A 26,330-nucleotide genomic window follows, 5' to 3' on the forward strand; every position below is an offset into this window, starting at 1 on the left:
ACATTATTTAATTGAAAGAGATTTAAAAATGCAAAACTTTCTGAAATACATTCAACTTTGTTAGTAGTCTATAGGATAGAGCTAGAAGTACAGATATATGACGGAGATGCAAGGTGGATAACATTAATAACTGGGTAAGAAACAGAAGAATAGAATGGAATGACCACATAAGCCGAATGACAACAAATAGAGTAGTCAGGACAGCGATAGACGGTTCCCCAATAGGAAGACGATCAGTGGGAAGACCACGAAAACGATGGAACGACAACTTACTAGAGGCACATTGAAAAAACAGACAGAGTCATGTCTATACAAAAAGAAGGAGAAGAAGAAGACATCTGCACTTGGCGACAGTGTGTGTGAGTGGTAACACGTCAAAATTATTTCGCTCCAATGAAAAGTTGAAAAGTAGTGGTTATAAATTAAAAAAATATACACAGAAAGTAGCATCGACATACAAAAAAGTACACTGATTAGAAATCCACAAGCCCACTCCTCAACACAAATTGTTGCATATGCAGATTATATAAAATATATATATATATATATATATATATATATATATATATAAAATATATATATATATATGTATATATATATATATATATATATATATATATATATATATATATATATATATATATATATATATATATATATATATGGTATAAAATATATACATATAACTACTCTCAACTCACCAGTGATATTAAAATCAATATTTAAAAAATATATTCTTAATTTTGATCGTGGCTATGTGCAAAATTTAATGGATTAAACAACTATTACCATTTTGTATGGTTTAATGAATATATTCATTACATGAATGTCATAACATCAAAGTGGGTATAGTTTTCATCATCAGAATAAAAGAATAAATAAAAAAAAAGAATAATATAAATTCGTTGTACAAATTAAATTATAATTTTAATGTACCTAGATGTAATTAGACTTAATTAATTATTTATATTTTATGTAACAGTATTCATCTATCTTTTTAATGTATTACATGATATACACACTATTCCTGTGCTCGACCATTTTTGGTTTTAACGGATAGTGCCAGATGTTTATTGTTTTATATGTAAATAACATAATTATTGTAAAATTCTTATAAGTACAGATACATGTACATGAAAACTAATAAATATAAGTATTATTATTATTATTATATAGTTCTTATGAGAAGACACAAGGAAAGATTAAAAGAAGCAGTACACGGTGAGCTTGAAACATGTTATTATCTAATTTAATATCTTCAACTTTTTCTGTTGGAATATCTTCTACAACTCGAAAGTAAACAATACAAGACAACATTTAAATCCGCTAAGCGTCCCTTTTTGAAAAAAAAAAAACGATTTTTTCTAAAAAAAAAAGATAAATTTCAGAAATTTCTGAAGAATTTCTTGAACCCTCCCGCATATCCTCCACCCGCTGCACTTTTTTTAATTTGCAAACTAGTGGATAAAAGAAAAAAAAATTAGATATGTATTTATTTATACAGGGTGGGCCAAAGAAAAGAGTTCACCTCGATATTTGGCAGTAGTTATTAGATTTTAAGGAAATGCCGAAACAGGTCGATTTTTATTTTTAAATTACAATTTTTTGATATATATTTCATACTAGTGACGTCATCCATCTGAGCGTGATGACGTAATCGATGATTTTTAAATGGGAATAGGGGTCGTGTGGTAGCTCATTTGAAAGGGTGTTCAATTCTCTATTCACTAATATAAACAATAATATCATTATTTATACAGGGTGGCCAAAAAATATTTTTAAGTTAAATTAATTGACACAAAAAGAAGAATGTATGTAATTTATTTAACTCAAAATACATTTTATTGCAGTCAGAAAATAGAAAAAAAAGTTTATTGGACAAATAAACATTGCTTTTCGCTTAAATTAAATGTTATAACTGTCACAACAGGTAGGTGGAAGGCTGTTTGTGATTTAATTTAAGCGAAAAAAAAAATGTTTATTTGTGAAATAAACATTTTTTTCTATTTTCTGACAGCAGTACAATGTATTTTGAGTTAAATAAATTAAAAGTACATTCTTTTTTTTTGTGTCAATTAATTAATTCAAAAAATTTTTTTTTGGTCGCCCTGTATAAATAATGATATTAATGTTTATATTACTGAATAGAGAATTGAACACCCTTTCAAATGAGCTACCACACGACCCCTATTCCCATTTAAAAAATCATCGATTACGTCATCACGCTCTGATGGATGACGTCACTAGTATGAAATATATGTGAAAAAAGTGCAATATAAAAATAAAAATCGATCTGTTTTGGCATTTTCTTAAAATCGAATAACTACTGCCAAATATCGAGGTGGACTCTTTTCTTTTGCCCATCCTGTATTTATTATTGCTGTGTTCATGTACTATTAATATAGAAGTTTGAATAAACGTTTCTTTCATTTTGAAAACGATTACAACGATAGTTATTGCAAAATATTTATGTAAAATGTTACTTTTCAGAAATTTATATTATTTTAGAAAAAACCCTTTTTTTCAAAAAGGGACGCTTAGCGGATTTCAATTTTGTCTTGTATTGTCTACTTTTGAGTTGTAGAAGATATTGCAACCAAAAAAGTTGAAGATATAGTAAATTATATAATAACGTGTTTCAAGCTCACCTTGAGTAACAATCCTGGCAAAGGAAGCACAGAAAAGAGGTCTAGAAATTAACGAAGGAAACACAAAATATCTACTCTGCTCTAGAAAAGAAGGTAAAAGGACAAGAGATATCAAAATAGAAAACTACAATTTTGAAGGAGTCCAACAATTTAAATATTTGGGAGTAGTAGTGAATGGCCAAAATAAGAGAAGTGAAGAAGCGAATACTAGCAGGCCACAATGCAACAAAACACACTGGAGATATCATAGGCTAATGAAAGACAAGAACTTATCCAGAAATACAAAACTGAAAATATACAGAGTTGCGATCAGACCAGTAGTTACTTACGCAGCTGAGACAATGTGCCTCACGGAAAAAGATGAAGAAAAATTGACAGTATTCAAAAGGAAAATCCTCACGACGAATTATGGGCCTGATAAGAGTGGACAACAGAGAAATGACAAGAAGAATGAACCATGAACTAAGAGACATAATGAAAGGAGAAGATATAGTTAGATTTATTAAAGCGCAGAGACTGAGATGGTTGGCACACATAGAGAGAAGCAAAAACGACCTACTGATTAAGAAGATCACCAAATGGAAATCAAAAACTGAAAGATCAAGCGGAAGACCCAGAGAAAATTCTGGAAGTGAAAAACTGGAGGGAACTATGCAGATATAGAAATGAGTGGAAGAAAATTGTAACGAAAACCAAGTCAATCAACAAACTTTGACAACACACAAGTGGAATGCAGGGTGATTCACCGCAATAAGCAAATCAGAGAGCTCTAAGTAAGAGCGGCAAACATTCCATCCGGAATGAAAAGCCCTGATGATGATGAATACATTCACATTATTTTGAAGCAGTTACATTTTTAATTACTTTGCTTACCTTTGTAGGACCACAATTAAGTTTTTTGGAATGTCAAAATCAGGATACAGTGCACTGACCAATCAATGTAAGATGATCAATTTCTTAATTTGAAGAGAAAATTGTGTTTTGCAATGAATCCTGGCATTCTCAAATTTAATTAGCTTCTTGCAATCTTGGTTCCAAACCCATTGTTTTTGTCTGTTTTTTAAAAGCATCTGATATTAGCATCTGTCCAGAAACCACTTGGCATAGATTTGTGTTTGGCAGTGCCTAACTAGATCAAACTTTTCCATGGCTGATTTTTACATTAGTGACAAACTTTACACCTAAAAAAATAAAATAGGAGTTAGACAAGTATTTCTAAATCAAATTTGAAAATAAACTTAATTACATACAAGTGAAATAAATGTAAATAAATTAAATAAGTAATATTTTAAAATGCATGTAAAGCCTTTATTCTTTTACTTACAGACATGATACTATAAATTGCAGATAACCACTGCACTGCAATTCTTTGTGTCTTGTCTTTGTCCAAGTCTTCTTTATATTTTTGTTGATCAGATCAGAAAACTTGTTTTCTTCACATGGAAGAAGCATTGCTATTTATTTTTTATGTTGCTAAATTGCTGTCTGACATTTTATTGTCCATATATTTTTCAATTCGAATTGAAGTAAAACACTTTAAAGAACTTAGTAGGTACATGGTAGGCATGGTAGGTACGTAAAGGTAAAGACTAAAGACTTAAAGACCAAAAGACAAAGAGGTACCACCATGATGGTACCTGGTACCACCCACCAGTACCACGTCTCACGTCTAAAATTATCAAAATACAAAAGACAAAATCCTTATTCGATTCTCTGAGCTGAGTTCTGCCAAAAAATTATAACCTCCATAATAAGTAATAACCTATCCAATATAAAATTATAAAAACTACTTTTATAAGAAAATCGTAAATAAGAATAGATTCCTGTTCCATAAAAATACTTTTCAAATTGCCCGCCAAGCCGCCAGATCCTGACAAGACTGTCAGTTGTTAAGATGCTCGCCACCGTCCTATGCCACCGCCAGCCAAAATTTTCTGGGTATTCAGAAAATATTAACGATAAGTTAAGAGTTCAGGGAGGTACCGGAGATCGGAGATACACTCTGAAGACAAGAGTCTCAGATTCACGACAGTAGAATCCATGTAGAATCCTAAAAAAGGAAAACAACAGATGCTCTGGCTGATTCTTCAGGATAATAAAAGCCAGCGAGAAGAAGAAGGCATCTAGACGTCATTTAATAGAACTCTGTGGTTTTGTGTTTTGATTTGCTATTTGAAATTTGAAGCTCAAAACAAATGAGAATCGGTGAAAACCCTGAAGCGTCTTTTTGAAATAATTGTAGTTTGTAGACAAGTGATAGAGAAATTGCATTTATAAACAAAACAGCAAAATGTATAATCCGAATCGTCATGATTCTGATAGTAAGGATGAGGAAAACAATAACAAACCTAGTAGTAGTAGAGGGGAAAAAAGGAATTTGGAGTCATCAGACTCAACTCCAAATCCGGATCAGGATTTGGAATTATTGCCGGATTTGGAATTATTGATCCCAAATAGACCATCAGGATCCGTAAGCTTTTAATTTGTTATTTTGACAATATACTCTAATATGTAATTTAATTTAAACTGCATATTTGTATATGTTTTCAGGGATTTTGCCAATCATTTTCCAATATATTTTTGTCTCATAACATATTTGCATGCTTTATTTTTAACCTAGGTTTCAGCAATGAATTTATGTAGATTGATTCATATATAGGTATAGTTTAGTCTGGAAATTATACCCTGTGACAAATTTTTAAAGTATGGACAATTACAGTGTAGAGGGGATGAAACATATGCAGCAGATCCATATAGTAGTCAACGTTTTTGGATAAATATTTACAACAACTTTATTAATAGTTCATTTTTTATTAGCTTAAAAATAGTTTTAAAATAGACTAACAAAAATTTAAACCTATTACAATACATTATTACAAGTAAATGAATTATTACTATATTATCATTTTCGGTTTCAAATACAAAAGAATCGAAATGAAATTCTCCATAAATTTAAACAGCATCATCAAATAACACTGTTATATGTGTGTTCCCAAAAATATTAATAACACTCAAATTTCGCCTTAATTTCTTAGTGAAAACTCAAGGAAATATTTTTCAAACTAAATTACTAATCAATTTTACATAACTTACTTTTACTTAACTCCAGAAATATCTGAGTTATCGCTATCTGCACATAGTTGAACTACACAATCCATTCCATAATGATATCTTCTGACTTCCTGTATCTCTTTATCATTTTTTTCTTTCTATGTTTAAAGGACGTCCTTTTGCCTGTTCTCGGATAACTTTATGTATGGTTTCGTGGAAGAGCACTTTTAAATCACATAACTTAAAGGTACTATTTCGACTTGCTAACTCTCTCTATTAGCATACCAAATCTTCTTCTTCTTTCTCATAATCCTTATAGTACCCTTCACGGCGTCAGATGTAGGAATTCACCTCTTATCCATTTCTTCCATGCACTTCTAGTGGTGACCAGCTTCTTTAGGTAGGTATATCTCTTATAGTTGTGTCTCTCTTTTCACCAATATCATGGATTTGGTCCATCCATGTCTTCCTGGGCCTTCGTTTTCGTTTTTCTTCATTATTGGTTCTGCTTCAGCTCTCTCCTTATTCATCATTTCTAAATGTTTCAAATTTCGTAACTCCAGCTATTCTTCTTATACATTTCATCTTGGTCGCATTTATCATTGATTCATGTTTCTTTTGCACAATCATCCGCCATGTTTCCTCCCATATGTCGTTATCGGGTTAACTATGTTGCTTTATGTATATACTCTTTTATACAGGGTGAGGCAAATAAAGGGCCTAAATATCTCGAGAACTAAAGGCAACAGAATCATGAAAATTTGAATTAAGGGGTTTTGAAAAGTCATCTATTTAATGAAAATATTTTCATCTATTTGCTACTTCCGGTTATACCGGAAGTTGCTTATAACTTCGTTTTTTTAAATGGGACACCCTGTATATTTTTACATTTTTGGATTCTCTTCGATGTCTTCTTTCTTAAAATATGAGGTTTTGTAATGTTATACAGGATATTTTAAAAGATAATTATGTTTTTTTATTAATTTCGTAGCAGTATTCATACCCTGTAGAATTGTAGTAGTTTGACATCTAAAACTCTACTTACTTTCAAATGATTTGTAATATAGTCTACTATTGTTACGAATCATTAGTATAGCTAAATTTTTAATTTTAGTATACAGGGTTGGTCGAAACTCGGAATGATTATTTTCTGAGTTTTCTTAAATGGAACACCCTGTATTTTAGTATTGTAATAAAATGATATTTTGTGGTACTTTTTTATTTCTTAAGCATACCCTATCCCTAACTGCTTTAATTTGTGCTTAATTGTTAATCGCACCAACAATCTTAACTAAGTAAGTATTTTGATAGCTATACCATTATTCGTAATTTTAAGGATCAGTCTGGATTAATATGTATTTATTTCTGAAAAATTATTTGTGATTGAATTTTTTCAAGGCCAAACTAATATAATTTTACGTATTTTTTTTGCAATTAATGTTTCGCTTGAATCACCAATAACTCACAAATTAAAGCAATTAGGTATAGGGAATACTTATAAAATAAAAAAGTACCATGACATATCATTTCATTACAATACTAAAATACAGGGTGTTCCATTTAAGAAAACTCAGAAAATATTCATTCCGAGTTTCGACCAACCCTGTATACTAAAATTTCAAAATTAGCTATACTAATGATTCTTAACAATAGTAGACTATATTAAAAATCACTTGAACGTAATCATAGTTTTTAATGTCAAACTATTACAATCCTACAGGGTGTGAAAGTTGCTGCTACGAAATTAATAAAAAAACGTAAATGTCTTTTAAAATACCGTGTATAATATTACAAAACCTCATATTTTAAGAAAGAAGATATTAAGCAGAATCGAAAAATGTAAAAATATACAGGGTGTCCCATTAAAAAAAAACGAAGTTATAAGCAACTTCCGGTATAAGGTATAACCGGAAGTTGCAAAGAGATGAAAATATTTTCATTTAATAGATCATCCTTCAAAACCCTTTTGTTCCCATTTTTATGATTCTTTTGCCTTTAGTTCTTGAGATATTTCTAATAGGCCAGTTATCTGTCTCACCCTATACAGGGTGTAACAAAAATACAGGTCATAAATTCAATCACATATTCCGGGAGTAAAAATAGTTCGATTGAACCTAACTTACCTTAGTACAAATATGCACACAAAAAAAGTTACAGCCCTTTGAAGTTACAAAATGAAAATCGATTTTTTCCGATATATCGAAAACTATTAGAGTTTTTTAATAAAAATGGACATATGGCATTCTTATGGCATGAACATCCTAAAAAGAAATTATATTGAAATTTGTGCAGCCCATAAAAAATTTATGGGGGTTTTGTTTCCTTAAACCCCCCAAACTTTGATGTGCGTCCCAATTAAATTATTTTTGTAGTACCACTAGTTAAACACAATGTTTTTAAAACTTTTTTGCCTCTTAGTACTTTTTTGATAAACCAGTTTTGATCGGGATGCGGCTTCTTTTTTAATATGTTTACATAAAAATTTTATGGGGGCTTTGTGCCTTTAAACCCTCCAAATGTCTGTGTACGTTCCAATTAAACTATTATTGCTGTACCATATAGTTAAACACAGTGTTTTTAAAACTTTTTTGCCTCTTAGTATTTTTCAGATAAGGCACCTTTTATCGAGATGTGGCTTCTTTTTTAATATGGTTCAAAGTATACCTCAAACTGTAATTTATAAATAAATTTTCATATTATTACCAAGTCTCTAAAATCGTACTTCAACAGTACACAAATATGTGGTGGATTTGACAATAATATTCAAAATATCTCAAAAAGAACTAACTTTTCGAAAAAGTACTAAGAGGCAAAAAAGTTTTAAAAACATGGTGTTTAACTAATTGTGCCACAATGATGATGTAATTGGAACGTACACAAAAGTTTGGGGGGTTTAAGGGAACAAAACCCCCATAACATTTTTATGGGGTACACAAATTTCACTATATTTTTTTTTCAGATGTTCCTATCATAAAAATGTCACATGTCCGTTTTCAATAAGAAACCTCAAACAGTGTTCGATCTATTGAAAACAATCGATTTTTATTTTGTAACTTCAAAGGGCTGTAACTTTTTTTAGGTGCACATTTGTACTAAGGTAAGTTAGGTTCAATCGAACTATTTTTGGCCCCAGAATATGTGATTTAATTTATGACCTGTATTTTTGTTACACCCTGTATATGTAGTTTTGTTATCTATTTCTAATTTCCCAAAAATTCTATCATTTAGTGAGTAATACTCGTACACTGTAGTAACCATAGATAAATAATATATAGTATTACCAGAGTAGTAACGTTCTTCAGTATATTACCGTTGATTGAAATATTGATATCTCAATCAACGATATTACTTATTGCCATCTCCGTTTCCCCGTCCTCTGTTATTATGAACTGCTGCTCATCAAAAGTTAGGGATATAGAAAATTATGCTGATTTTCATAGTTGATTTTTTCGCAAACAGACGGATTCCGCTATTTTTTTTTACTTTAGCCTTTTCTTTAGTATTTACACAGTTGTGCAAAGGTTTATTCAAACTTATTTTTTGTACTTATGCCGGGTGGAAGAAAAAATATGTTTTTCTAGTGTTAAGTTTGAGACACCCTGCGTAGGGAGAACGAGGTACAAATGTGAGTATACATCAGAATAATATTGTAGTCTTATGTTTTGTGAACATGCTTTTGTTTAAGTGTCCCTGATATCTTTAGAAACAAAAAAATAGACGGTTTTGTAATTTAACATGTGTTTTAACCGAAACAAAAGTTTGAGACACATTGTAGGGAGAAAAAGGCACAAAGGTGAGTATACCCCGATATTATGTTGTAGTCTCATATTTTTTTAATATTTTATTTTTTTAATTTCTCTGATATCTTTAATAACAAAGAAACTAGACGGTATTACTCTTTAATATGTTTTTCTATGTTTCACATGTGTGATGTGACGCATGTCGTCAGTTAAAACGCATATTAAAGAGTAATATCGTCTAGTTTCTTTGTTATTAAAGATATCAGAGAAATTAAAAAAATAAAATATTCACAAAGTATGAGACTACAACAAAATATCGAGGTATACTCACCTTTGTGCCTTTTTCTCCCTACAAGGTGTCTCAAACTTTTGTTTCGGTTAAAACACATGGTAAGTTACAAAACCGTCTATTTTTTTTTATTTCTAAAGATATCAGGGACATTCAAAAAACAAAATGTTCATAAAACATAAGACTATAATACGATTTCGATATATACTCCCAATTGTACCTCGTTCTCCCTACAGCGCGTCTCAAACTTAACATAAGAAAAACATTTATTTTCTTCCACCCGGTATAAGTACAAAAAAAGTTTGAGTAAACCTTTGCATAACTGTGTAAATACTAAAGAAAAGTCTAAAATAATAAAAAAAAAATTAGCGGAATCCGTTAATCTGTTCACGAAAAAATCTACTATGAAAATTCAGCAGAATTTTCTATATCCCTAACTTTTGACGAGCAGTTTATCTCCCAAATATTCAAAAGTAGATACTTTCTATTACTTGTTCCTTTACTATTATATATTGGTACCTATTCGTTTCTTTTTTATCATAAGTTTTGTTTTATTGAGATTCATTTTCATTTTTAAGTTTTGTATATCTTAATATACCACAAATATGGTAAAATTAGGGAAAATATATCCAGATAATGTTAATCGGCTGTAAGTTTTATTTCTACAACAGCTTCCACCCTGTATAAGTAAACCTCTCAGTACAATATTTATGTATCTGTTTTATATTTTGGACATATTATGGAGTTAACTTGACTCACACTTAATAATATATAATTTGGGTATAAGAACCACACATACGGGGTAGCAAGAAAGTATGGAAACACAATAATTTCTCGGAAACCGCTAAAACGATTTTTATAGATTTTGGTCAGTAAGGGTCTTTTAATGCGGCCGATATTATACTGGTAATTACATTGTTGTCAAATTTTCCGTTTTTTGGAAATCTAATGAACTTTCTTATTTTAAATGGAACACCCTGTATATTTTTTACGTTTTAAAGTCCTTAAGAAATACTGACCATCTATCACGTTATATTCCCTATACCTAATTGCCGTAGTTTCGGAGTTATTACTATTTATTAAAAAAAAAAAAATTTAAACAAAATTATAAAAATTAATTTTTTCGGCCTGAGTACACATTATTTTAAGTTCTTTGGATCATTGGGAATAAAAAAGGTCTTTCATAATTTTCTTCTAAAGTTAATCGTTTCCGAGTTATAAACAATTTAAAACTGAAAAAAATCAAAAATGACGATCCTCTAGGTTCAAAAACACAAGTAAAAAATATTATATTTAAAACTGCGAAGAGCCTAAATTTAAGTGCAAACCTTATTGTATCAGATACCGATAAGTGATTTGGTCTTATTTTATTTTAAAACATTGTTTTTTTAGTTGTTAATGCAGCCCGATCGCCCGTACTCTCATATGCGCTTCTTTGACAATTAAAAAAACAATGTTTTGGAATAAAACGTGCCAAAAATTCTTATATGTAGCCGATAGAAGAAAGTTTGAACTTGAATTTAGATACCTCGTAATTTCAAAAAAAAAATTTTTCTTGTGTTTTTGAACCTTGAAAATCGTCATTTTTCAATTTTTTTCAGTTTTAAATTGTTAACTTTAAAAAAAAAATTACAAAAGACCTTTTCGGTTCCCAATGATCCAAAGAACCTAAAAATAATGTCTACGCGGGCCAAACAAATTAATTTTTTTTGTAAATGTAGCAATAACTCCGAAATTACGGCATTTAGGTATAGGAAATATAACATGAAAAATAATCAGTATATATTTCTTAAGGACTCAAAACGTAAAAAATATACAGGTGTTCCATTTAAAATAACAAAGTTCATTAAATTTCCAGAAAAACGAAAGATTTGACAACAATGTAATTAGCACTATAATATCGGCCGCATTAAAAGACCCTTACCCACCAAAATCTATAAAAATCGTTCTAGCGGTTTCCGAGAAATTACCGTGTTTCCATACATTCTCGCTACCCTGTATAAAAATAAATAACAAAGTAACCCCCGTTTGCCAGTATGTGGAAAAATATTAATTGAGTCAACAATAAGACAACAATCAACAACTCCAGAGAAAGTTAAGTTTTCGATTAATTTTTTGATAATATATGTAAATTTACCATTAATCCTATGGGGATTTTCAAAGGATTAGGCATTTTAGATACTCGGGGTGAAGATTTGCAGTCCAATTCAATATCCTATAAAACTGGCATAATATTATAAAAGCTTCTAACAAAAATAAAGAAATTTTAAGAAATACAATACAATTAAATTTTGCCGCTTTGGTGCGTTTGTAGTCCAATACTAAAGATGAGTCACTTTTTATTATTTCCAGACTTGATTATAGACTGTTCATTATTATTATTATTTGACCATATTATTATTATTATTATTTGACCATATTATTATTATTTAAATTGTTCATTATTATTATTTGACCATAATTTCACACGTTCATGCTCATTATGTGGACTATCAGGTAAAGTCCTTTGTGGTATGGCAGAGATATAGGTACATTTTTAGACATCAGCCAATCAGCAACAGGTCAATAGGTTTAAAATTTCGTGATGGATGACATAATTATATTTTTGTAATGCAGTAGAAGCAGTGTATCAGCAGAAATTGGAAGACAGGAAACAGAGGTAAGACTTCTACTCGACTGAATTTTGTAATTTGGTGTTGCTTACCTATTTCCTGCCACGCACTTATCCCTTTATGCTTCCCTTTATTTCCCTATGCACTTCACTGCCAACAATAGAAACTTGAAGGGGAACTAAATTCGGAAAAAAGCAAAATATTAATTAAATCATTCTGAACTAATGTAAAATCAACATGCAGAAGCCTACTCAAAAACCCAATTAAGGTGAAATAACAGTTGGTGAAGGATGATTTACATGAATTAAATAAAAAATTCAGTAGAACCTAGATTATCCATGTACAAATTATCCATGCTGCGGATTATCCATGCTATGATTTTCCACTACTCAAATTGCATTTTTGGGGTTGTATCGAAATACTGTCATCGCAAATCACTCGAAGGAAACTCTATAGGCCGTATAACAAACATTAGAGATTTTAAGCAGAAGCAGCAAGGCGAAACCGTCTTATCATTATCAGGAATCTGTGAAGTTGCCAAGCAAACAATAGAACATTCTACAAAATTGCATATCTAAGTCTGATTCTTTTAGAAACATATCTGCTAGAAAAATCATTTAAAAGATCCACTTTTCAATAATCCGATGAAAAACTTTTCAACTCATTTGTTTCTGCAGAAAAGATCGGAGTATGTATATAGCAATATCTGCGCCTTTGTGTGCTAAGAAAGCAGATATTTTTCACTTCTTCTTCTTCTTCTTTATGTACCATGTCCTTTCAGAACATTGGTTACCATCATAGCTAGGTATTTTAATTTTATTCACTGCCATCCTAAATAGTATGCTTGTATCAACACCACACCAATCTCGCAAGTTCTTCAACCATGAGGTTCTTCTTCGTCCTGGACTGCGTTTGCCTGTATTTTTCGTTACGTAATATTTTGCAGCAACCTGTATTTGGGACCTCTCATTACGGGTCCGAAATACTCCAGCTTTCTCTGCTTGATGCTTTTTATAATTTCACTAGTCTTGCTGAGACGTTCTAGTATTGTGGAGTTTCGAATCTTCTCCGCATAAGAAACTTTTAAAATTCTTCTATAGCACCACATTTCGAAAGCCTCAAGGCGATTTAGATAGATTTTATTCACAGTCCAGGACTCTACACCATACAGTAAGACCGAGAACACGTAGCAGCGAAGTAGGCGGATCCTCAATGCCAATTTTAGGCCTCTGTTACATAACACCTTGGACATCCTTCTAAAAGTGGCTCCGGCCTGCTCTATCATAGATCTAATTTCGCCTAGATTTTTCACGGACACTTAAAAATAAAAGAACTTTTAACTTTCTCATGAAAATGAGACTCAAGACTAAAAAAATTATGGGACTGTATCAATCAAAAGATTATCGATAATCAGGTGGCTAAGGAAACTGCCAATATTCTACTAGACTTGAGCAGCAATGAGTACATATAAGATCAGAAATACATTAGAAGATTGAACTCTGAGTTAGTTTAAACTTATAAGTTTTTTTCTGTTATCTTTTTACAGTAGATACATATGTATGTGCGTATAATATATGCAAAGAATATATAGCTCATAGAAGAAGCTTTTATATTAAACATATGGTCACGTTTATAAGCTGGCTTGTCGACGAGGGTTGTAGCGGCCGCAGTGCGGGCGGTAATGAGATCTGAGATCTGTTAAGCTGTCGTAGTCGCTGTCAGGTCTTTGCACCTCCATGGCACCTACTCAGTTGGAACGCAAAATCCTATGCTAAAACGTTACAGGGCTATTAGAGTATATATTCGTTGATATATGTATCGTAAATATACAGTGAGGACGTTTAGGTTGGAATAAATTTCTTTTCTCGAGAATGTGAAATACTTTCGTTTAACAATCACGCGCAAGAATTCTTATTTTTTTCGATTATGTAGAATTCCTCCCGATAATTGGGGTAGTGCCGAAAATAGGATCGTTTACCATATGTGCCAAAATATCGTAATTTAAAAATAAAAATCCACCTGTTTCGGGATTTATCTCCAGAGTCACCCAATCTCGAGAAACTGAATTTATTCCAACCTAAACGTCCCCATTGTATAAGAAATAAATGTTTGGATTATCTGGTGCCTTTGAATTATACGTGGCACGTCCGGTCCCGTATAGCACGGATAATCCGTGTTCTACTGCCTATATGTAAAGGTAACAAGAAAATGTGAAAGATTTATAAGGAGTCCAGCGTCCAGCACAAATAAATGCCCTTTCACTGTTTCACTTTTCCGGAAAGTTAAATTTATCCTGTAATTAATATTATATACATCAGCGGCAAAAAACTCGCAAAGTGAATGTGATTACAAGAGAAAATATATATAAATGTGCAAGGCAATCGTATATACGTATTTCAGCCTAGGTGGTCATCTTCAGTGTAGTGTAGCCAAATTAGAAAAGGAGCACGATAACTTGGGAAAGGATCACTACATACTATTACTATTCACTTTGCGAGTTTTTTGCCAATGATTATCCTTTTCTATGTTGCATTCGCTTATAGTACAACTATAGTTGTACTCGCTTATTCAACTTCCTTTATTTTATAACGTTTTGACTTTCCTATTCCTCAGGTAGCTTTACCTATTTAAGCATTTAGTTTTATTGTGTGAATTTGATTCTTGAACCCTAATAATATAATTTTTTTAATGGAGTTTCTTGGACTTCATAAAAAAGAAAATGTCTATGATGTTATGTCATTTTTAATCGACGTGTCGACAGAATATCCATGACTTTTTAAAGATTATTAAATGACTAAATGACATTTCAAAATTATACGCCACACAATAAAACAATGTTAAAACATATGAATAGACCCACTAGTCATTACGTTTAAAATTTAATGTGTCAAAATTAGTGTGATGTTATATTGATGTTTGAAATATCAATTAAATAATTTTAGTCTTTTCCGCATCAAAGGCGTGCTAAATTTACTTTTGTATACTTTAAATTAGATCAAAATATATTTTGTTCAGTTTTCTGACATCCTTTTGTCATTTACAGCGTTGTTGTTTTTTTTTATTTCCATAGACTCCATGAGCTCCCCGTTTTTTTTGTGTTTAGTTTTCAAGATTTTGGTGTTGTCAAAATCAAATTTATATTTCTTCTGGTTTTCAAGTTTTGTGAGAGCCGTTGATGTTCTTTTGTCATAATTATGAGAACGTATTCTTGAGTTAAGTAGCTGGCTGGTTTGTCCAATGTATGGACAAATTGCGATGTACCCCATCGCAATTTGAGCAGGGAATTTCATATACCACATGCGATTTTTTAATTGCGAGATTTTTGTTTTTAGTTGTGTAAAATTCCTTTTCAATAGATTGCATCCTTTATGAGCAACTGTGATGTTGTATTTAGACAGGAGATTTGCAAGTTGTTCTGATAACCCTTTTATATAAGGAAGAGACATGTAATTTTTCTTTACCTTGTTAGTTTTATTGTTATTCTTGTTATTGTAGAATGAATGTAGTCGCGACTTAAAGTGTTTTTGAAGAATTGACGAGGGTATGAATTAAGTGTCAATGTTTTTCCCTTTTTTATGACCAGAGGTGTATTGATAGGGTCGGACAATCTGATGGCTCTATCGGCGAGCCCGATGACTATTGATTTTTGTGACTAGGGGCAGCGGATGATGAGAGTTAAAATTCAGATATCTCGACGACCGGGTTTTTTGGTGTACCATGAAGTGGTTCTTCTTCTTGTAGTGCCTATCCGTTTCGGATGTTGGCGACCATCACGGCAATCTGTACTTTGCACACTGCTGCTCTGAAAAGATTTGTAGTGGTTGTGTTGAACCACGTACGTAGATTTTTCAGCCACGAAATCCTTCGCCTTCCTGGTCCTCGCTTTCCCTCTACTTTTCCCTGTAAGACCAGTTGCAGCAGTCCATATCTTTCACTGTTCCTCATGATGTGACCGAGGTATTCGATTTTGGCTGTTTTTATTTTGATTAACAGCTCTTTTTCTTTTTGCATTCTCAGCAAAACACCCTCATTAGTAATGTGGTCGGTATAAGATATCTTCAGGATTCGACGATAAAGCCACATCTCAAAAGCCTCAATTTTCTTGCAGGTGGCGTCTGTGAGAGTCCACGACTCAACTCCGTACAACAGTATAGGGAAGATATAACATCGTAGTAATCTGACTTTTATGGGTATCGACAGATCATGACATTTGAACAACTTTGCCATTTTTTGAAATGCAGATCTTGCTTTCTCCATCCTACATTTGATTTCTATAGAATGGTCCCAATTTTCATTGACGTTCGTACCAAGGTAGGTATATGTCTTTACTCTTTCTATTTGTTGACCATTTACACTGATTCGTCCAAATGGCTGTTTGTTCTTAGAGATAATCATACATTTTGTTTTCTTAGTGTTTAGTGAAAGTCCGTATCTCTGACTGACCTCCGCGATTCTGTTCATTAACTCCTGTAAGGCTTCAGAACTGTCAGCGAATACCACAGTGTCGTCTACGTATCTTATGTTATTGATACATTCTCCGTTAATTCGAATTCCGGCTTCAACATCATCCACTGGTTCTTGAAAGATTTCCTCAGAGTAGATGTTAAACAGCAGGGGGGATAGTATACATCCCGGACGGACCCCACGTTTGATTTTGATATCGTCGGATTCTCCTGCCTCTGTCCGGATAGAGGATGTTTGATTCCAGTACAGATTGCTGATAATCCTTAAATCACAGGTGTTAATTCCAATATTGGTTAATATCTCCATCAGCTTGTCGTGCTTTACTGTATCGAACGCTTTATGGTAATCAATGAAACATGCATAAATATCGCAATTTACGTCTCTACATCGTTGAAATAGCACTTGTATACTAAATAGAGCCTCTCTTGTACCCACTGCATTTCGAAAACCAAACTGTGTTCGGCTGATTTTTTCTTCGCACAGTCTATATATCCTTTGGTGTATAATTTTTAGAAATAGTTTTAAAATATGGCTCATTAAGCTGATGGTTCGGAAATCACTGCAGGATACGGACTTTGTTTTCTTTGGTAAAGCAACAAACGTCGACTTCAACAATGTTTTTGGTATTACTCCGCTTAAATATATGTCGTTAAATATTTTGGTTAGGCGTTGAGTACCGTCGGTGTTAAATAGTTTTATGAGTTCAGCATATGCATTGTCAGGTCCAGGAGCTTTGCCATCTTTTAGTTGTGATATTGCTCTTTCTACTTCATCGGATGTGATTGGTAAGTGGTCATCACATATGTAGGATGGAGGTTGTTCGGATCTAGTATCATCAAAGAGTTCCTGTATGTATTTTGTCCATATGCAGATTTCTTGATTTCTGTCTGTAATGATATTCCCCTGTTGGTCTCGCAATTTGCTAGCTGTGTTGGATTTCTGAAGACCAGCTGCTTGTTTCACCTTTTTATGCATGTTAAACGTATCATGTTTTTGCTCTAACGACTCTATCTCTTCACATTGTGATTTTAACCAATTTTCTTTGGCCTTTCTTATCTCAGTTCTTATTTGTCTCTGAATCGTGTTGTACATTATTTTGTTGTTTTTTGATTTTCTTCTTTCTTCCATAAGTTGTAGTATATTGTCGTTCATCCTGATTCCGTATTACGTTTCCTGGTTGATCTTGCGGGGAGACCCAGGTGTACAAGCGTCTTGGTGGTAGTTTGAAGAATGTGTTTAGTATTGCAAATTCTTCTTCTTCTACAAACAGTTTTAATCTGTCTCCCCTTTCATTTCTCTGTCCTAGACCAAAATCACCTATGAATTCACCGCTTCTCCCTTCACCAATTTTCTCATTGAAGTCACCCATAATAATAGTTATATCTTCTTTTTTAAGTCGTTTAAGTGACTTTATCAACAACTCATAGAATTGCTCTAGATCTTCTTCTGGTTTATCGCTCGTGGGGCATACACTTGTAATATATTTAATTTGACGGGGCTAGTATTCAGTTGGATTATTATTAATCTTTCAGAAATAGGTATAACATTTGTAACATATTGACGTAATTGGGAGACACGATTATTCCAACCCCATATATATGTTGACCATCGTCATTTCCTGAGTGGTATACCATATGGTTGTCAACAATACAAGGACCACTATTTGGCCATCTCATTTCGCTTATGCCCATTATACCGATTTCGAGTCTGGTCATTTCTTGAATGGTATTATGAATTTTTCCAGCCTGATACATTGTCTTCACATTCCAGGTACATATTTTAATAATCAACTCTGCTGTTCTTAAAGACACTTTTCCAGATCTGTCATAGGGGTTTCGCTGGGTTACGACCTGGGAGGCCCTGTGGTCTAAAGGTGGATCACCTCCCCTGCCGAATCTTGGCTTCCGTATTCCATGATTAGTAACTATTTCCACTTTAGTTGGATTTGCCATGATAGCTTTACTAGAGATGTCATCAGGGACCTTTAATGCAGTGGTTTCTCGTTGCCTTCTGCATTCTGATGCCGTTGACCACTTTCTTGGTTCTTCCGCCTTTGAGACCAGTTTCCCAGTCTCAGGACAACAGAGTGCCCTTCCATTTACCAGCTCGTCCGCCCGAAGCCGTTGGCCAGTAAATGGTGGATTGCTTATCCCGGCAAACACTCGGACGTCAGAGCCTCGTTAGTTGTCTAGCAGGATGTACCAGATGACCATGATCTAGATCACCATACGAGCAGGTGAGGTTGACATTTGAACAGGAGAGGCTATATCTTACGCATCACTATCCCTTAACATGAAGTGGTTATGTTGCTATTTTCTCTATTTAAAGTTAGATCTAGAAAATTGATTTGACAATTTGTTTCAATTCCTAATGTAAAAATTAGTTTCTGGTGGAAGTTAGTAAAAAAGTTATATCAAAACCTATTTTACTTAAGACAATTTCTTCTAGGTAGGTACTCTAAAACTAGTTGTGCGATAGCACTAGATAATATGCTAGCACCCATAGCACACTCATCTGTTTGTTGGAAGAATTTGTTTTTATATGTGAGATATGTTGACTTTACTATTGTTTCAATTGCTAATAGATATGCTTCTAGAAGAATGTCCGTAAACATTTTGATTTAATTTCCATTTTTGTTAAATTTTCGTTTCAATGCATTTTCGCTTAAAGCTATTGGAGTATTGGTGTAAAAAGACACGACATCGAGAGAAACTAATTTATACTCTTTAGGTATATGTATATTTTTTGTATATTTTGTAGTATACTTTGTATATTTTTTAGTTTTGATTTGAGATCATCGGCGTCTTTTCAATAGTGCGGATTTTTATTAATTACATAAGTTTTTCAAACGGAGACTGAATACATATGAAACAATAGGGCGCAGAGGCATACCTTCTTTATATGTTTTGGGCAGACAGTATATTTTTGGAGCTATAACATTATCTATTTTGAGGAAGTTAGCGGTATTGGGTAGCTCTAAAAATATATGGTCTGCCCAAAACACATAAAGAAGGTATGCCTTTGCCCCTATTGTCTCATATCTGTTCAATCTTCTCTTGAAAACCATTCAAAATATTTGAAGAACATTATTTCCAATGTAATTAATAAAAATCCGCACTATTTAAAAGACGCCGATGATCTCAAATCAAAACTAAAAAATATACATATTACCTAAAAAAAGTATAAATAAGTTTCCCTCGATGTCGTGTCTTTTTACACAAATACTCCAATAGCTTTAAGCGAAAATGCATTGAAACGAAAATTAAACAAAAACGGAAATGAAATCAAAATGTTTACAGGCATTCGTCTAGAAGAATTTCTTTAAGCAATTGAAACAACATTAAAGTCAACATATTTTATATATGAAAACAAATTCTTCCAACAAACAGATGGCTGTGCTATGGGTGCTAACATGTTTAAGTGCTATCGCTCAACTAGTTTTAGAGTAGATACTTAAATGGAATTGTCCTAAATAAAATAGATTTCGATATACCTTTTTTCTATCGTTATATAGATGACTGTTTAACTGCAGTATCAGAGGATAAAATGGATATTTTACTAAACAAATTTAATAACTTCCACCAGAAACTTAATTTTACATTAGAATTAAAAAAAAATGTCAAATCAATTTTCTGTACCTAACTCTACGTAGAGAAAATAGCACCATAACCCTTTCAACTCTCATCATCCCCTGCCCCAAAAGAAATCAGTAATTATCGACCTCGCAAATAGAGCCATCAGATTGTCCGATCCTATCAATAGACCTCGGGCCATAAAAAAAAAAGAAAAAGAGCACTGACACTTATTTCATACCGTCATCAACTCATCTAAAACACTAGTCGCGACTACATACATTATACAATAACAATAATATCAATAAAACTAACAAGGTAAAGAAGAATTGCATGCCTCTTCTTTGTACAAAAGGGTTATCAGAACAGCTTGATAATCTCCTGTCTAAACACAAAATCACAGTTGCTCAAAAAGGGTACAATCTATTGAAAAGGAATTGCACACAACTAAAAACAAAAACCCACAATTAAAAAAAATGCATGTGGTGTATGTAATTCCCTGCTAAAATTGCAATGGGGTATCTCTTGGATAAACCAGCCAGCTACTCAACTCAAGAATACGTTCTCACAATTATGACAAAAAAAAAAAACTCAACGGCCCTCACAAAACATGAAAACGAGAAAAAGCATAAATTTTATGTTGACAACACCAAAATCTTAAAAACTGAACACAACAAAAAAGAGGGAGGTCCTGGAGTCTATACAAATAAAAAAACAACGACGCAATAAATGACAAAAAGAACGTCAAAAATCTGAACAAAATATATTTTAATCTAATTTAAAATATACAAAAAAAAATTAAACACGCCTATGATGCGGAAGCAACTAATTATTTAATTGATATTTCAAACAGCAATAAAACATCACACTAATTTTCACACATTATATTTTAAACGTTATGACTAGTTGTTCTATTACTACATTGTCTATGTAATTGTTTTACTACCAACTTTGAATGCAGGGTAAGTCAAAGTTTTTCTTAAATTATTGTATTTTAAATTAAATATTTTTTAGCCATGTAGTCATCTTGAAAAAGACATGGATATCCTGCTGACACGTCGATTAAAAATGACATAACATCTTAGACATTTCCTTTTTTATGAATCTAAGCCCAAGAAACTCTATTAATATATATATATATATATATATATATATATATATATATATATATATATATATATATATATATATATATATATATATATATATATATATATATAATATAGGGTGTTAGTACAAAAGTATGAAAAACTTTAAGGGGTTGTTATACATGAAAAATAATTACTTTTTCTCTATAAATGTGTGTCCGCAAATGCTGCGTTTCCGGGATACGGGGTGGTGCAATTTTTATTTCAAACTGTCAATTTATTTATTGCTCTAAGACCGGTTGAGCTGTGAAAATGAAATTAAGTGGGTTTTAAGCGGTAGCTATTGCAAATTTTTTGACATACAATTAAGAATTTTTTTATTCTTCATTGGCGCGCCTACGGGTAATTGTTTGATATTTTTTAAAGAAAGAAATAGCACACCACTGAGATATTTCAAATTAAAAATTATTTTTAAATTACACCTTTAATTTGTAATAAAAAACCTTTCTTGTCTTTTTTATATGGTGCACCATTTTTATGCAAAAAATAAAACATCGTGGTGCGTATTTTTCATTTCTTTATACATTATCAAGAACTATCCAATATTATAATACTAAAGTAGAACAATAAGAGAAAATATTACTAATAATATTTTACCTAGGTGCAAATCTACAACAAATATTCATTTGTCATCTCCTTTAAAGGTGACAAAAGAATTTTATCTTCATCATTGGCGCGCGTACGGGCAATGGTCTGAATTTTTTTAAAGAAAAAATAGTACACCACTGTGATATCTCAAATTAAAAATTATTTTTGAATTCCTCGTATTATTTGTGACAAAAAATATATCTTGCCTTTTTTGCATATGGGGCGCAGTTTTTGTACAAAAAAAGACATCTTAACGCTTACAAAGTAATTAAAGTAGTTTCCATATGCATAGAAACTTATTTCAAATACTTTGTAAACGTTCAGATGTGTTAAAATGGCACCTCATATGAAAAAAAGCCAAGAAAGATTTTTTTGTCGTAAATTGAACGAGGAATTCAAAAATGATTTTTAATTTGAAATATCTCAGTGGCGTAATATTTTTTTCTTTAAAAATTACTATTTCTTTGTTTAGAAAAATTCAGACCATTACCCGTATGAACGCCAATGATAAATATAAAATCAGCTTTGTCAGCTCTAAAGGAGGTTATTTTGAACATTTATTTTAGCTTTGCACATAGTTAAAATCTTATTATAGTAATAATATAAAAATAATAGTAAATATATAAATATTTTTTAAATATACCTTTTACAAGATAAGGTTTTTATTCTTTCTTATTAGTAATATTTTATGTTATTGTTCTAGTTTACTATTATTGTATTGGATAGCTCCTGTAGTTCCTAACAATGTATTAAGAAATGAAAAATACTCGCCAAGATGTTTATTTTTTTGCATAAAAATTGTGCACGATATGAAAAAAGACAAGAAAGGTTTTTTATCATAAATTAAACGTGGAATATAAAAATAATTTTTAATTTGAAATATCTCAGTGGCGTACTATATTTTTCTTTAAAAAAATTTAGACGATTACCCGTATGCTCGCCAGTGATGAATACAAAGTTCCTTATTGTATGTCAAAATATGGGCCATAACTACATTTTTAAACCCACCAAATTTCATTTTCATAGATCAACCGGTCTTGGAGCAATAAATAAATTGGCAGTTTAAATTAAAAATTATAACTGTCAATTTTAAAAATAACTGTCATTATTTTTTCATGTAGAATTATCCTTTAAAGTTTGTCATACTCATTTACTAACACCCTGTGTTAGTAATGGTTGTACGTCTGTGTTCCTATTATATCCCACATAGGCAGGGCCGAGCCGTCCACGTGTGCAATGTGTGCGGCGCACACAAGCGCCAAGCGCCACAATTTTTCATCAATTTTTTGAGCACCATCAAATGTTCTGCATACAGGCGCTACCACGTGCTGGCACGGCACTGTACATAGGACATAAACTAATAACAACAAAGTAATCTAGACGTTATTAAATTTTTAGCAACCCAGAGGGAGAAGCAGAAAGTCTAGATCAACTATAAGGGAGGAACGAATGGTAAGGCTAAAGACAAAATTTTAATTTTTACTATTAATTAAGTAACAGGAATTAACTAATTTAGTAATTATCACTAATTTTTACAGTTCACAAATTGTTCAACACACTTAATTTTTAATTTAATTAAAAATATGTCATCAAAAATTGACTTTGAATAATATGTGTTCAATGAAAATATTCAACTGTTAAAATAATGTACATTTGACGTCTCTTTAAACCATTTATTGAGAAAAATAGAAAAAATATTGAAAATAAACCAAGTTTGTCAATATAAAATTTACTTAATTAGTCTGGTGTTTAGATGCAGTGCATATGTTTAATGAAATTAATAGACCTGTACCTATGTATTCATTTTTTTTACTTACCATCCTCATACTAAGTTGTTCAGTTTTAACTAAATCAGGCTGTAACTTTTTTTGTATGCGCAAAATTGTACTAAGGTAAGCTAGGCTCAAGAGAACTATTTTTGGTCTCAGAATATGTGATTTAATTTATGACCCCCCTTTTTGTTACACTCTGTATATATCCAGAAACTCACTATCCACATCCATAATTACACACTTACTTTTTTAAAACGTTTTTATATACTTGGCTTGGTCTGTGTCACGGTCTCCGTAAATTTTGTAATCCATTTTAAAAATAGTTCTAGACTACCTAGCCACCTGAAATTTTCAGAATAGCTTAGAACTAGCTAACAATGCAATATTTAACTGCTGTTATACAGGGTGATTGATTAGTAGGGTAAAACTCCGTAGATACGTTATAGTAATGGATAGCGATAAAAGTTAATAACAAAAATTGTAGCCAACTTTGGGCTTCACATTACAAAATTAGTTAGAATGTTACAGGGTGATCGATAACATAGTGGCAGATCAAACATGTTTTTTTAAATGGAAAACCCCATATTTTATTTTATATTCGAAATCTTTTTAACTCCTCCATTAGAAAAATATAAAAGTTTAGTATGTTATACAGGGTATTTAGAAAGTTATAACAAATTTTATATGAAAATCGTAACAAGTTAACTCCTATAAAAATAAGCACAATGGCAATGGTTTATTGATGCCATACTTTTTTATTTATTGTCAAAATTTTCATAAATGATTGATATTCCTAATTTTCTTTATATTGAATACAGGGTGAGTCAAAACGCAAGTACATTATTTTCTCAGTAATTTTAAATGAAACACCCTGTATTTTATATCACTATCCAAAAGTACTATTACCGTACTTTAATTTTTATTTATATAACATTCCCTATGTCTAAATTTATTAGTTTTTGAGATATTTTCATTTTTCACAGCAAATTATTAATTACGGGTCTAAATCTTTCCAAATTTTAGGTAAGCCATGACTGAATTGTCTAAAACTGACAATTTACGATTACTGATTATCAATCTGTAATCAAAGTTGGCTACAATTTTGGTTATTAACTTTTATTGCTATCTATTACTATAACGGATCTACGAAGCTTTACCCCACTAAACAATGACCTTGAATGGATAAATCGATTTTTTTTTATTTCAAACTATTTTAAAAATGTGGCTAATGCAATGATATTTTAAAGTACGTTAATAAATCGATTTCTACAAAGTGATGGTGGGTCAGTGGCTAGGGATGGGAAAAACCTACCGGTTTAAACCTAAAACCGGTTTTTTTACTTCGCAATAACCGGTTTTACCGATTGTTTTTTTGTCCCGGTTATAACCGGTTTTTCTTTTTAAAGTAAAAACCGGTTATTAGGTTTTTACGGTGATTAGGATTAGGTTAGGTATTATTTTGGATCCCAATCATAATTATTATTCTCAAGTAATTATTCCAAACAAAACCATAATTCAAATTTTATTTTATTTTATAAAATACAGAAGCAAACTGAAAGTGCAATTTCACATCAGCCAGAAACAATTATTAAGATTTATTATAATATTTCCTTGAAAAGGTATTTGTAATCATAATATTTACATAAGAAGTGATCTGGTTGAATTATACGCAAACATCATCTATTTTTCACACTTAACTCTTCACATTGAAAGTGGGTGAATGACTTTTTCTGATTACCAAAAATAATGCTCTGACTATGAATATCGAATTCCTGATTACGAATACGAATCTCCAAGAATTTCGCTACGTTTTCAAAACGATACACTCGTACTTACAGGAAGTATTAAATGAGTTAAAATGTACCTGTTCTACAAATATACAAACGTGTTAAAAGTAATACATGTTCTTTCGATAGTATTACTAATTTTGATCATATTGATATCGAGTCGAATGGAGTATCGCAAACTAAAGTGTATTGTAAATGTAACTTTGTAACGTATTGGATTAAAAAAACTGAAAACCGTTTTTTCCAAAAACCTTTTTTTTTGGCCGGTTATAACCGCCAGGTTAAACCGTAAGCAAAAAAACCGGTATAACCGAAAACCGGTGTTTTGTCAAAAACCGCCATCCCTAAGTGGCATTAGACTGCAGATCGAGAGTTCTCTAGTTCGAACATGGCTTTTGCGCATCTTTCTTTAATTTTTTGAATAAATAATTAAAAGTTGATATATAATATTAGGTATATGGTATATACATATGGTATATGTATAATAAATATTATTTATACCATTTTAAACAACCGTGGAATTATCAAAAGTACTTTTTTATGCTAGTGTAATTTTTGGAATTATAATTTTAACAGTTAATCCACCTACTAAAAATTCATATTTTACTCTTTCGAAACATGTTGTGTCCTGTATATAACAAAACCGTGCTATTATAAAA

General features: G+C 31.6%; 1 protein-coding gene across 1 annotated transcript in view; it reads right to left on the minus strand.

Moving 5' to 3' along the window:
• The window catches only part of LOC126878694 (craniofacial development protein 2-like), a 56,633-nt gene extending 52,195 nt beyond the window's left edge, over window positions 1-4,438 (minus strand). Inside the window, exons 1-2 of the mRNA XM_050641557.1 lie at window positions 3,973-4,438; window positions 3,522-3,829 (exon numbers count right to left, since the gene is read on the minus strand). The gene's annotated coding sequence lies outside the window, so the exon portion shown is untranslated. The remainder of the gene's footprint in view (window positions 1-3,521; window positions 3,830-3,972) is intronic.
• Window positions 4,439-26,330: the final 21,892 nt, after the last annotated feature.

Source organism: Diabrotica virgifera, chromosome 10, assembly GCF_917563875.1.
Source record: "Diabrotica virgifera virgifera chromosome 10, PGI_DIABVI_V3a".
Taxonomy (NCBI): Eukaryota; Metazoa; Arthropoda; class Insecta; order Coleoptera; family Chrysomelidae; genus Diabrotica; species Diabrotica virgifera.